The following is a 12,856-nucleotide window of genomic DNA, read 5'->3' on the forward strand; positions in this document are numbered from 1 at the left end:
TCCGTGATAATGTTAGACCAATTGTCGCCAAACTAAAAATTGACGCATATTTCCGATATAGGAAAACATTGACATTATCTGGGATCAAGTGCTTGATGTAATGGCCAACCTTTTCAATCGGCATGTTAAAAGGTCATCTAGATACATTTACTTCGAAGAAAGTCGGTTATATATCGAGACGAGGGGTCCCATTGACTATATCAAAATTACGATAACTCGTTGAAGTATAGCCGAATTGTTCTTTTTGTTCGTAACAGTGTATAACCCCTCAAGTACATATATATCATTACATATGATGTATCAAAAGTGAAATATCGATTGTATTGCCAATTCGTACACTCCGAACCTCAATACTGCTCGTTGTCTCAAGAAATTAAAACAAAGTGTATTCCTTAAACTCACACATGCCATTCAAAAACTAGCTGTGATATACAAAAATATAGTCACAACTTCCGGCTGATGTGTGTCACTTATCGATATTATTATTAAACGCATATCTTTCGACTTCTATACAGGACTAATTAATGCCACTTGATTCAAATCAGTTTCACATCAATGCTCTTATCTTTTATGCAATAAAATACAATAAAAATTAGCATTAATACAGGGAGGATCAAAGGCATAATGATTAACTGTAACATTTTTTTAATTATCTTAAAACAAGTGTCTCTCATCAAAACATGTAACCATATAACTATGGACTTATCATAGGAACAGATATGTATTAAATATGTATAACAAAAAAGTACCATAAATAATCATTATAGAAATACGGGCATGTACAGGAAAGCAAACTTCTAAATCAAAATCGATAATACGGGTGCAAAATAAGAAAGGCATATAGATTATCACATACATGTATGGGGAAAATCTAAGGATTATCACCTCCCACCCACATAGTGATATATACAGTACATAGAAACATATATAGTACATAGTAATATATACAGTACATAGAAATATATACAGTACATAAGAAATATATACATTGTCATAGAAATATATACAGTACATAGAAATATATACAGTACATAGAAATATATACAGTACATAGAAATATATACATTACCATAGAAATATATACATTACCATAGAAACATATACATTACATAGAAATGTATACAGTACATAGAAACATATACAGTACATAGAAATATATACAGTACATAGAAATATATACAGTACATAGAAATATATACAGTACATAGAAATATATACATTACCATAGAAATATATACATTACATAGAAATATATACATTACATAGAAATATATACATTACCATAGTAACATATACAGTACATAGAAATGTATACAGTACATAGAAATATATACAGTACATAGAAATATATACAGTACATAGAAATATATACAGTACATAGAAATATATACATTACCATAGAAATATATACATTACATAGAAATATATACATTACATAGAAATATATACATTACCATAGAAATATATACAGTACCATAGAAACATATACATTACCATAGAAATATATACAGTACCAGAGAAATATATACATTACATAGAAATATATACAGTACATAGAAATATATACAGTACATAGATATACAGTACATAGAAATATATACAGTACATAGAAATATATACATTACATAGAAATATATACAGTACATAGAAATATATACAATACATAGAAATATATACATTACCATAGAAATATATACAGTACATAGAAACATATACATTACATAGAAATATATACATTACATAGAAATATATACAGTACATAGAAATATATACATTACCATAGAAATATATACAGTACATAGAAACATATACATTACCATAGAAACATATACATTACCATAGAAACATATACAGTACATAGTAATATGTACATGTAGGTAACAGGAAATAACAAAAGGGGAGAATCTAGGACACGACTAACACTGACAATGGTAAACTCTTATCTACAGTGCATTGAAAAAAACTCACAGAGGCGTTTCCATGGCCAACCCTCAAAAATTGGAATTCGATAAACATTGTAATTTTCTCGAACTAAACGTCTTCTCTTTAAAATAGGTCAGTTTCACCTGTTGGATAGTTGATTTAATTACAGGTACACGATTGTGTTGTCCTCCCACCTATACTGGAGTCTCCAAACCTTAAAACCGTTCAACCGTGGAGCTGAGGTACAACCATCAGTATTGGCAGCTTACCACGCTTTCGGATTACAAATATGTATAAGGCTATTTATTAGCCTAGAAATCCCAATCGATACGTTGTATTTTTATCATTTTCTTCATCTCGTATGCATGAGGTCTTTTCTTTTGAAGATAGAGAGAGAAAACAATGAAGATACCGAGCCCCTAAGATAGGCGTTACAGGTATGCATTGTTACCCGGTATACACAGTACAGGTAAATAGGTCCCTGACGTTAGGTCGGGAGCCTGGGGTGACAGTTTCTATAACAGGGAAGCATTTCAATGGAATGGCGATAATTGTATCACAAGGCAAACGCAGGTTATTACATACTACATCCATGGGTATCCAGCCATAGCGATATAACCAGGGAATTCAACCATCGTGGGAAAGAAGGCAAAATGAAACACATTTTATATCTTAGGCCGAGTTAATAAAAACATCTTACCTGAATACGCTCGGTGATATTTAGATACAGGTGAACATAAAACTATCCAGTTAAGAACACATTGTCACTGTATTCGCTTTCTGTGCCGGTGTTTGCTGATCGTTGTTGTAAATCCCATTAGCTTTAATTAAAGCATGGATGCAGCCTATCACCGATGTGACCCAAAACGTCAGACTGCAAGATTTAACGACAGAAATTGATCTAGAGAATAGAAAGTATAAAATTGTTTGATTTAAGTTATCAACGGAACACTCCAAAGCTACAGCACAGAATTAATGGTCTGATCCGCGAATGGTCGTCCTTGTAGTTCCTATAGCAATATACTGACTGTATACATATAATGTACTGTTTTGAGGATACAGCGTGCCCTGGGATGAATCGTTCCCAATGAGATGCCGCTATAACGATCAGTCACCGTACAAAAGTCTGCCTTATCAGTGACAGCCCCGTGTGTAAAGATCTGTTAACACAAAGTAAGACATCAGTAGATAGTCTATACCCCCGAAGCCTTTTTTAATTCTCACCTACACGATGGATGACTGGCGGACATAGTGATGAACTGATTGGCACCACACAACACAAACTTGTCCGACTGGAATTCCGAGCCAAATCGACCCTTCCCGGCGTCGGGAAGAACTCGCTTTGTACGGACCTAATTCTCTGCCTAACACTTTCCCCTAGTGTTGCCAATCCTGAAACCAATAGGCCTATAACCTGGCTACATTCGGAGTACTTCTTCAAATACCTTGATTAGTAATAATGTAGCTCTCGGTTCGAGCCGCGCGACAGTCTTAATACGCTTATTTGCTGAGTAGACCTTTAATGAATTCTACGGCTGCTTTGTTAAAAGAAGCCGTTTAGAAAAAGACCATCGGATATCTACATTCACAGATACAGGTACATTACGCGCGTGCTAGCGTCTGGATCTATATCCACGCTAGGTATAAGAGAAGTCCAGCGAACTTTCAAATGCGTCTGTTTGAAGCGATGTGTGGCGATACCGTTATTAGAAAACGTACTGTAAGCGACATTGAACGGCCGGGCGTCCCTCACATCACACAGAGACAGCAGGCGATCACAGACGATCCTCTACAGCAGTGGTTAGGCGATACTCTCCGGGCTTGCTATATGATTCCAATTTAAATGATTTCGTTTGATGATGTTTATTTTCGCAACACATATGTCCTCGTAGCTGGTACATGTACATATAACTGTATGTTAAAATGTTAAAATTACACAGTGTAAGTTGTTATTGAGATCCACATGTGATCCACAGTAGGTTGGACTGACAGTACAAATAAACGCATTAGTAGTCTATGGGGATCATCCCGGGGGGCGTGTTGTCTGTTGACCGGGTGTGAACCGGCTATTCATTCCCTCTACACCCTGACTGAGCAGACGACAATGACAGGAAGCAATCGGCCAATCAACCCAGAGCTTTAAAGCTCCGGAATTCAGTCATGCGGAACTGACAAACTATTGTCCCCAACACTTTTATTTTCTCGGTGTAATGAAAACTTTCTGTAAACATGGCTGACGTATCCATGTTAAAGGCCACACTGTTGTCATTTGAGTATTAAGGAGGTTCATTGCGTGCGACGAATGGCAGTGAACGAAATAAAGACGGGTATTCAAAGATTCGATTCAATGGTCTTTATTGCAGGAATGAGCCTCGTAATTATTCGAGATGCTTATTGAAATAATGAACTAGAGGTTCAAGTTGATAAATGACTGAATTTCAGCTTAAGGCTATATGCTACATACACGTATTTACAAAAAGCTACATATATCTTTTAAAGAATGTAAAACATGCACAGTACTTGTATATGTATTTATATTTCATAAAAATCTTCCGTTTTGCTTTAGTAGTTGATTTCATTCAGTCATCACATACCAACAAGGAAACGATACATTTCATTGGTTTAAATGTAACAAACAAGTATCAGATAATAATCTGTGCACGTGCATGAATTATTTTTCAGCAAACCGATGATGCATGCGTGTCGTACGATAGAGCTCTCCGTTGCACGTGATTGCCACAATTGCTTGCTTCGTCATCAGCGTTGACCAATTAATTTAAGCTTGCTAGTTAATTTGATCATGTGATAAATGTTTATGCGCTCATCAGAACAAATATGGGTAATTACATTAAATAATGCATCGAGGTGGATAAGAAATATATTCAACGATATTGTCACGTGATGTCAATAAAAGATCAACGTAGTATTTTAAAAGTTAGTATTTAAAGATATTGGGAAACAAGATGGTTAGCTCAGTTTTAATTAACAATTTTGTTTCTATATGTCTCTGTATGTCACCGCATTATGATCATTTCGAGAGTTATTTGTTGTTGACAGTAGAACATAGGATAATAACATTGAGGACTTTCGGTTTTAAAATGTGACAAAAAGGTATATGCAGAATTGTGTACGTTTTCGTTTTCAAGAATACGTCAAAATAAATTTAGACTGGGTTTCCTTTCACATTCATAAGAAGTAAAGATATGCGTTATATTGAGGTTTGCTATAATACCGTTAAACGTACACTGAATTTTAAATTTGTTATTTTCTCTCGGTAATCAATAATCTTGATTACACATTGTGACAGCCCCGCAGTGATGTCACCAACATTCCTATAGACTGTTGATGTACCGATAGCGTGTGACTATCCTCAGAGTTGTTAAATTTACAGATACAATTGTAATTGTTGTTAAACCAGTCAGCTGTCAGTTTACAAATACGTGTGTGCCACAATATTGTGTCCAATCTAGTCACCGGCCGATTTCTTGGTTTGATATTAAAGTCAGATAGTGATAAAGGCAGCTGTGGCCCAGGGGGTCGTCTGTATACCAACTATCGACCAATGTTTTCAACTGTTTATAATTTTGCATGTGACAATAGAAAATATTAATTATCACCAAAATACAAACTAATGTCAGCATTTGGTACAAATTTTCATCTTCTCCTTTCACCATCCATCCTTAACTATTTTTAATTATAAATATATACTGTAAACGTATATATTTTAGCGGAAATCTTTTTTTAGCGATTTTTGCGTTGCAAGCATTCCGCTGAAATATGTTTGCACTAAATGGAGTTTTTTTACATTTGTTTCCCATGACGATTATGATAGATGTACCGATATATCACTGCGCTAATCTGTTTAAATTGGGCTTGGCGCCAAAATTTTAGTACTCAAAAATACGAACATTTACAGTACATAATACGGAATGCTAGGAGGCTTTCATTATAACTGATCTGACACACCAAATGTAGTTATGATGTCAGAAAGACATCATAAGCCATTAAAAACAAAATTACAAGGAATTAAGCTTATTTTTTTTACTTAAATCACCCTAAATTACATAACTTGAAAAATGCTGTTCGTACCTGGTTTACATATATAAAACAAAAGCAGTAACGACAATTGGTGTAGCTTTGATGTTGCCATTTTATCATATTGTACTTATATATCGTCCTGACTATATCATGGTTTAACGCTTATTACAATTCATCATCATCATCATCATCATCATCATCATGAGGTTACCGAGTATATTTTATATACATTTTTTTCTACTTCGAGTTAAGCAGAGTCTTCGAGTAATCAGAATTCGAGATAACGAAGCTCGACTGTGTATGACATCTCACTCTGGCCAGCGGTTTAGCTTAGTAGTAGGGTGTCAGAGGTTTTACCAGCCAATTCAACAGTATCTAGTGCGGTATAACCGGAAAGGTACACACACGTCAGGAAAGGGCAGGACACGGTTCTGCAAAAACGCACATACATTTATCAACTATTTTTTATCGGTTGTTTTCGCCTGTGTGGATTGAAATGATATGCTTACTATGTACTTCAGTATATGTCTTCTACCATTATAAGTATGCTTTCAATTTCTGAATTTGTTCGCACTTTTCACTTTGTAAAATCGAATTAATGAAATTATACATATATATTGTAACCAAGATTAGGAAAAGTAATATTTAGTCCTTGGATCATGTGCCTTTCTGAATTCGAGCTACTGGATGCCTTCCCAACAATGTAATGAAATGTCTTGAATTCATTCTTCTTCCTAAAGTACACCCCGTAGCTTTAAATGGAAGCTTCCAGAACCGCTTCCAAAAGCATGAAATGGTACATCTTTTAATTTTCGGTGGACACGTGAAATAGTTCCACGTCGAACATGTATGTGCTTTTTTTTAACCTCGTACCATTATTTTGTCCAGGGATCGTGTGAACTTTTCTGAATTCGATCTAGAATGAGTCTGAATCATCTACACTATCAACATAAACACAACCTCTTTTTTTCTAATTGGGAAATATACGCCACTACTTCAATAGAAGGAAACTGTTTACAGAAATATACCAGATCGCGATATCCATTAAAGAGAAACAAATACTGCAGTTGAATCTGAATCTGACTCGGATTGAGACCTACAGTACAACAGTACAGACGCATCCATGAACAGTCTGTACACTGCATTGAGGGGGGAAAAAAAACAACAACAACAAACAAACAAACAAAAAGAGAACTCAAAAACAACAACATCGCGCTCAAGTACTTTTCTGGAGAGGAATCAGGTTACTTTTGTAAAATACAAACTCTTACCTGCTCGAATAGGAACCAAACATTTCAGGAAAAATACGACGAGATCTTGACTAGATATATAATACTCAAAACTTTCTACCGACTAGCTTAGGTTACAGTGAATCCTACCTTGATGTAGACGAATATTAAATTACCACCTTATTAAAAAACAAAAACCAAAACAACTGAGTCGCATCTTTGTTTTACCGACTTGGATAGATGCGTTTGTAGAGAAACTAGTAAACTAGAGGTTTCCATTTCGTTCCATATTTAAATCACAGACTATTTACATAAAACATAAAACCGTCATGCAGACTGAAAAGATGTAAATCTAGTAGCCGTTGTGTGAATTGTAGCTGTAATATGATTTTTAAATGAATTTTTAACGATCTGGCATTTTGAGTGCATTTAATTATTTTGATGTGGTGCGTCTCCGTTGATAAGATTATAAATGTCTTATTTTTTCATATGGAATCATAGCTGACGGGGGTATGTGTGGTGCTGTTTACACAAAAAACGTCTATTTCATCTCTATACGATAAGTGAAAATGTGTGTTTTCTTGCAAGAATAACAATAAAAATTGTCAGAAACCATCAAAGTTCTATGAGTTGTTTGCTTAAACTTTCCACTGCCAAATATGACAATTGGAACACACGGCATTAGAGCGCAAGATACCACGATACCGAGACTGAGGTGACGAATTTCTGAGACGGCCAGAAAATCAAGTTAATTACATAGATAAGAATTCGCATGATAGTGTAGATAATACACATGTCTCTATTGTTATCACAAATTATCGAACGGAAAACATTAGGCAACATGGATAATTGACGAGAATTCCCGAAGGCAAGACAGTCACTACCCAGTTTTGTGCTGGAAGGCCCGTTCGTAAGGTTTACGCGCAGATATTGAACAAATTCTTCCATCCGCGTATCGCTGTTTTATATATTATTTAAAATACTATATTGGTAAATTATACAAAAGTAGAAAAATCGAATACGGAAAAACGAATTTGAAGAGTTTAGAGAATTTCCCATATATTTTGGTTATCGTCGTTTTCCCGCTAATTCGACCTACACAGGGAACCATGGTTCGTGATAGAAGTACTGTAAGACTAATTGGCAAAGATTAGTATTACAAAATTTTGTATTAGGTACTAATTTAACCCTATGTCGAATGACATGTGCGATTGATTTGTTTCTCAGAAAGGTCTCAAAATAGTGATGCTCGTGAGCTGCAATATTGATTTCCTTGAACTTTATTTCTAAAATTGCTTTCGTTATTTCAAAAAACCATTTACCCCTAAGGCCTTGTGCTAAGTTTACACAGGGAACATTAAAATAATTCCTCAGTATATATGTATGAATAAAACGTTAAATCGTCGAAAAAACTGGCGAAAATTATAGGTATAGGGTATCTAGCTGGTGTATAGAATAGCTGGCATGTATCTCGCCTACAGTTCATCCGAGAGCTGGTGCATTAAAGAAAATGAAAAAGGACTGACATTTATTTTTGTGAATTAGATGGTGATGTATAAAAGTTATTACAATCGGAACCATGGTTTCGCTTATGCTTCATTTGTTAAAAATATATTGAAACCCCGTTAGTATCGCCTTTCTGACAATCTAATGTCAAATATTCATCAAATTATCAAATTACCGCTGTCGGGTCTCAGATAGTAGTATTCCGAATTGACATAAAAATAATTAATCTCTCCCGAGTGTTGTTGAACGGCCGTTGTCAAGGAAGCAAATATCACAAAAACCTAATATCGACACCAATAGGCTGATGTATTTTAGAATACGTATCTTTGCTATCAAATTATATATAAAAAATCTGGAAAATGAGAAAACGGCATTAACATTGTGTCGGGAAGATGAAAAAACCTTAAGAATGTTACGTTATAATCGAGGACGTGGTGGACAAATGTAAAGAATTTCCGAAATCAAAATCATTAATAAGCTTTGGTATTAGTAATAGAGATATATAAAGTAGAGATAACCGGGGCTAAGCAGAAGACGCTTATTACCCCGTGATACCTGGTCTAGTTGTCTTTGTATCTCTTAGAAATGTCCCTGCAAATCTTTTTTTTTTTTTTTTTCTATTTTTCCCCTGTTTAAATGATTTTCCAATTTTGATTTTAATTTCGTTATTATGATGGAATTCTTTGTTGTCTTTACAGATTTCCAGACATAATTATGACGACGAGGGCGCATCTGGCCTTCCCGTTTTGACCTCGCTATTTTAAACACACCAGAGAACTACATGTCTGGTTATTGCCTCGTCACAACATTGTAGTCAAGCCGATGAACCTTGACTTCGTCACTTTAACACTTTTGAGAAAATGAACACCATGTTTTGGCTCCGTCAATAAATAATTTATATCTTCGCGACTCTAACCAAAGAGGAAAGCTAAACACCACATGCTGTTGCCATCGATGCAATAACCTATCAACATTTCCATGAGCGGATCCCATAGGGATTACGTGTTATATATACGCCGGAAATGTCGGCGTAAAATGTCATAGCAAGCGGACGTGTTGTTACAAAAGACTAAAAACATCACAGGCTTAATATTTGGTAAAATATTTGCGAGTAACTTTAGTATCCAGTATCAACACAAATTACTGAAACAACATTGAGCGTCCGATTCAAACTGGCATTGTTTTATTGTCATGCGTTTTTTCATTAGAACATGACGTCAAGAGTTGTTCCTCAAATTTCAAAGCATTTAGACGCCGATACTTGTTATTTTCTTCACTAAAATTGTCTCACAAATAAAGAAACTATCGACAACTGCAAAACAATATCGATATCTGTAATACTTATGACAAGTATAAGACATTGAACTGGAAGCAATAAAAAAAGGGGGGAAAAGAAAGAAAGAAAAAAAGAGAAAAAAACTATATTCCTTCATATCTGCAGCAATTGTTTGTTTCGGTGAAAGGGAGCCAGCCAGGGTATCGTTTGCACATTCAAGCAAAATTATTAAAACAGACAATGATATATAATCATAATTCTTTTTTGTTTCTCGTTATTTCCAAGTATCTGTAATGACAGCGACCATATCAGCCTTTGTTTCAGACTTCAAATCAAAACTTTACTAAATTTAGTTAAGAACAGCACAACACAGCATTATAAACAAACAGCTTTACCTATAAATTTCTCAACGACATTGTTCTGCACAAATCTGAATATCGTAAGAGTGTCTCTTTGATTTTGTGTTTGTATCAATATGTCGATCGGAAAGTGAAGTTTATTGGCCTTGGTTCACATATAATCAAACTTATATATGTATCTTTCGCATGGAAAGTCAGTCACGACAAAACCCAGCTGCCAACAGCATGCGAGCCAGCATAACGTGTTTTCGACAAAGAATGTTTTTTTTCTGATCAACATCTTTCTCCCGACAAAACCTTGCCAAGCATTCCTGCAATGTTCAAGGTGAATCACAAGCTTATGCATGTCTCACATGCAACAGGAGAATTTGCATCGGGTCCTGATTTGGTCTGAATTTAACTTTGTGAAAATGGAGACAAAACCGGAAGTACGAGGTATGTGGCTACAGGGGGAAAGGTGAGACAAAATTCCGGTGTAATATAGCCTGCTTCGGTAGATTAAGTAGACTTTCAGTACAGAAATTATTCCAAGCAATTAGAAATGGACATGGTATCGCACCTTTTAATTATGAATATATCTCAAATTGAGAGCTGCATGTATAGTTGTGACGATGAGGTTCATATGACATTTTTTCTTATAACATATTCTTGTACCTAGTGATAGCCATGCTATTTTAGCATTATTGTTAGGTTCATTTATCCAGATGCTTACCAGTTTGCTCTAACTTTTCATTTCATCAATATATGCTTTGCCCAGAATTAAAATTTCGCTTTGCGAATGTTGATCAACATGTGTTTTTCTTATGCACTACCTGTTCTAGTGTGTTTTCTGGGTTGTTGTCGTAAATTTGTCCCTTGATAACGGGATAGTTAATGGACGCTTGAATAGGGGTGTCAAACTCTTTACATGGGCAGGCTACATTGTAGTAGGACGTTATGAAGCGATTACAAAAATGCTTCCACTACATGGTCAGGGAGGAGAACATTAATGTGATTTGCAATAGTGTACCCCACGAGTATATATGATTGAATCATGGTCCAGGATTCAACGTTTGACGTTTATTTATGTAGTAGTACCTTAATACAGCCGTCGTCGTCATTAGCCAGGTCCATCCATCGTCGAGGGTTTCAATCCCTGTCCTGGAACTCTCTGGATGGTAGATCAGCAGGGGTGATCAATCCCTATTCTCCTACGGTTGGCCTCCAGCTACTTTCTCCACGCCGCATCCATAGCCATCGTGATGCCCGCTCCGTTTTCTGACCTAACTCTCTGACCAATTTTCCGTACACCTCCTATGATGCCGAGGGCTACGAACATCCTCCAGCATGATTCAGCCAGGAATCCTCTCCAGCCTACATTCATGGGAAAGTTGCGTGCCTGCCAGCCTTTTCTGCCACATTCCTATGTCAGCTCTCCATACCTGTACTTCTTCCTTTCCTGCCCTGTTTCACGCCTCGTGTCCAATGGCATAGTCAGTTCCACCATCATGAGTTGTTTTTCTTGCTAGTTGATAATAATTCTATGTCTGGTGTTGTCGCAGTGTTGTCTCCACGATCTGCGGGAAAACTAGTTTCCTACCGCCACGATCCACTCGCACCTCCCAGTCTTCTGAACCTCCAATAACCCATAAGTTGTCGTTCCTTGCTGTTCCCGATGGTGTATGTCCCTCTTTGTGGAATCGGATGAATGTTGGTCCCTTCTGTGCCCCATGTCCTTTCATCTCAAGTTTGTGACAAGTTACCAAAACACCTGGTCATGTCTCCACGTGTATCGGCCTTATCGAAAGGAAATGCTCTACGCTTCCTGGATTTCCGCATTTATGACATGTAGGATCGTCAACCAATCCCCAACTGTAAAGAGTTGTCGGTGTTGAAGCACATCATAAACAGTCCTGAAAATGAACTGTAGCTGCCATGTTGTGTATCTTCTGATCTCTACCCATGTCATCTTCCTCTCGTCTGTGTCCCATCTAGTCCAAGCGCCTTGAATCCCCATCTCCATTGCCTTGCCTGATCTCTCCCATTACTTTCTGTCTCCTCCCTCTGCATTAGCATCTTTCCATCTCGGCGACTGCACTCTGCATAGTCTTTGCCTTCCTATACTCACTGTCCCCACAATGTCATTGAGCCTGAGTCCGCGCTCTGCCTCTGTCTTTTTCTTCCCGATTTCACTTCCATTCCTGCTTTCTCATCCGTGGAATCTCTCAAAGTCATAGTCTTTCCTTTCCTGTCTTGGTCTCTTTCACCGCTGATAACCATGGGAATTGCAGTTTCGAGTTCCACTTGTACAGTCCAGTTAACGCGAAGCACTGAAGAACCCCGGGCCATAATCTCGGATGTTTGTTAATCTTTCTTCCGATTCCTTCTGTAGTCGTCAGAGAAATCTCGTACAACATCAGAGGCCGGGAAAGTTGCGAAAATAAACTATGTTTGAATGTATATATGTATAATGTTATTGACTTGTATGTTTTTTTTTTGTAAAATTCTGCAAGGTAAATACTGTTAGTGAATAGTCTAAACTTTGT

At 36.4% G+C, this 12,856-nt stretch overlaps 1 protein-coding gene across 1 annotated transcript in view; it reads right to left on the reverse strand.

The window, feature by feature from the left end:
* Positions 1-3,972, reverse strand: part of LOC117342141 (protocadherin-15-like) — an 82,354-nt gene extending 78,382 nt beyond the window's left edge. Inside the window, 1 exon segment of the mRNA XM_033904153.1 lies at positions 2,624-3,972. The gene's annotated coding sequence lies outside the window, so the exon portion shown is untranslated.
* Positions 3,973-12,856: the final 8,884 nt, after the last annotated feature.

The sequence above is a fragment of the Pecten maximus genome, chromosome 14, assembly GCF_902652985.1.
Source record: "Pecten maximus chromosome 14, xPecMax1.1, whole genome shotgun sequence".
Classification (NCBI taxonomy): Eukaryota; Metazoa; Mollusca; class Bivalvia; order Pectinida; family Pectinidae; genus Pecten; species Pecten maximus.